General features: G+C 44.9%; 1 pseudogene; it reads right to left on the reverse strand.

Moving 5' to 3' along the window:
* Positions 1–649: 649 nt before the first annotated feature.
* LOC108281998 lies at positions 650–2,128 on the reverse strand (annotated as a pseudogene).
* Between the last annotated feature and the right edge of the window lie 304 nt (positions 2,129–2,432).

A 2,432-nucleotide genomic window follows, 5' to 3' on the forward strand; every position in this document is an offset into this window, starting at 1 on the left:
ACATTTCCTGAAATAAGCTCCAAATCTATGACATTTATCTAAGTACACAGGCCAGGAAAAATGGGAATACTGTCAAATTAATTTGATTTGTTAGGACCAGATTCCTTATATTTTTGGTGGCATTATTCTGTGAAATGGCTGGCAATTTTTTAATCAGTCCTGTTTGATGGGACCTTACTACGCTGCCAAGTGTACTTGAGCTTCATGTTACTATTTCTTACTCTTTTATAACCATGGCCATTTTCTTTCTTTCTTTTAAACACTCCAATGCTGATTTATTTTCAAAAAGGGCTGTGTTATCCTATAGCTTGCCTGTTTTTTTGTATAACTGTATAACCTTTGAAAGTTACATAAGTTGTAACGATCTAATACTATTAACGGACACCCAGAAAACACTTTCCCTCCCTCCCAACCATCATCCAGGGATGAATAAAAGTTCTGAAAATAGGCCAGTTCAATATGGCCTCTACGCTGATAGTAACAACAAATGAAAAAAGAAGAGAACAGAAATCAACTAAGAGGTGTTGCCAGTGTCTCTCAGGAGTGGGGTCGTGGCTGTTGCCTGGGATCATGAAAGGCAGCATGCAGTATGGCAGCCAGCAGACCTTGCAGCCACATCTTCCTCACCCCGGCATACCCACATCCCAACTTAGGTGTCATGGAAATCCTTCAGCAGGCTTCTCCTCCGCTGCTCTGCTGTATGCATCTGGTTCTCCATGTCCTCTCTGTCATAGCTGTCCGCACGCTCTACTTTCCATGAGAGGTTTTTGATCTCAGCCTCCAGCTAAGCCTGCTGGTATTCACACAGCTTCTTCCTGGGTCCAGACTCTATGTAACAGGCATGTGGGTAGGTGTATTGCAGGGTGTATCGATACTTGGTCAAGAGCTTGGCAGCATTTTATAGGTACTGTTGGTTGATCCATGTCTCCAGTTTGTTCATGACCCTCTCCTGAATCTTCTCGTGAATCGCTGGTATGTCTCTGCCTCTAGCTGCAAGCTTTTGTTGTGGTTTTTCCACCTCTCAAAGCAGAATAAGTACTTCTTGAGGGTTTCCCTTGTCTGGGTAAGAGCTTCCCTTGTTGGCTCTCTGGTTCACAATGTCAGGATTCTCCTTGTAATGACTGCACTCATAATATTCACTGCCATAAGTCTTCCAATCTCTAGACATATCCAAATATGTATTTACATTTGGAGCATTGCACGTGATTGCAGCCTCTGCTCTTCTCAATGCAGACATTGCACTTGGGGCCGTCTTTAGTGTGAGCACTAATGCAATTGGCTGTTCCAGAGTCGTCTGCACACTTTGTGAGCCATTTCCGGATTGTGGTGCAGTCTGTGGGTGTTTGATACATCTGATGACACTTGAAACAGAAGACATCCTTGCACCAACTGCACTGTACTCAGAGAGCTCTAGGCTCCTGTACCCAAATAACCATGGGGCGGTCTGCACCAGGGCACAGCTGGAGCTGGTAATGACTCTCCACATGGTCCCTGAAGAGGTAGCATCTGTATTTCTCTTTCAATTCTTCATTAGGAAGCAATGGAAACACAAAGTCCTCTGGTGTATGGAGTGGACAGTCCTGAGTCATACAAGAGACTCCCTCACCCATGCTGTCCTTGACGAGAACTAAGCAGTGCTGTTCCCAGCAGCTGCGGCAAAACTGATGCTAAAAGGCCAGAGAGAGTAGGTTTCCTTTTTACACAAACTGCATACACACTGCACAGTGGTGAGGAGGATGGGATGTGGGAACATGTTTTGAGGAATTAGGCTGAACTCAAGCCTCAACAAGCAGTTGAGCAGAATTGGACTTAGTATCTGTCCAATATCTCTGAAACTTGCCAGTGGAAATTAACTACTATAAGTTTAGTGACTGAATGAAATATGTTTAGGACAGAGGCTAAGCTGGTCATGTGCTCATTTGAGGGCACCTTCACATTCCTTGTAGGTCAAGCAAGTGAACTGGTTCTCCTCCAGATTAGAGGCATCAGCCCCCTGCTGTCCCACATTGCTGGCTACTGCCATATAATAGTCCTCTATGTCCCCAGGGTCTTCATCCTCTTCTTTACAATTTGGATCATAGCTTTCTTTATTGCTGTCAGACCACTGGCTATTCATGTCCACGAACATCTTAGCATCCAGCTAAGTTGCAGATCAGGAAAGCAGTTGCTTTCCCCCCCGGTCCCCCCAAAACTACCACTTTCTCAAATGCATTAGTATTTTTGTCTTCTGTAATTCTTGGCAATCTCCCAGGCAGATATCATCCAAATGTTCTATGTAATATGATTTACACTGGGAGCTGAGGCCCCATGGTCACTGAGCCCAGGCAAGCCAGACCAGGTCAGGTCAGGCCAGAAGGATGGGATTCTGGAGCAGCAGCCAGCCACGGCCACTTTCAATACGTTTAGAATACAGTGCATATATGTTGAGAACT

The sequence above is a fragment of the Cebus imitator genome, unplaced genomic scaffold (genome assembly GCF_001604975.1).
Source record: "Cebus imitator isolate Cc_AM_T3 unplaced genomic scaffold, Cebus_imitator-1.0 Scaffold12, whole genome shotgun sequence".
Taxonomy (NCBI): Eukaryota; Metazoa; Chordata; class Mammalia; order Primates; family Cebidae; genus Cebus; species Cebus imitator.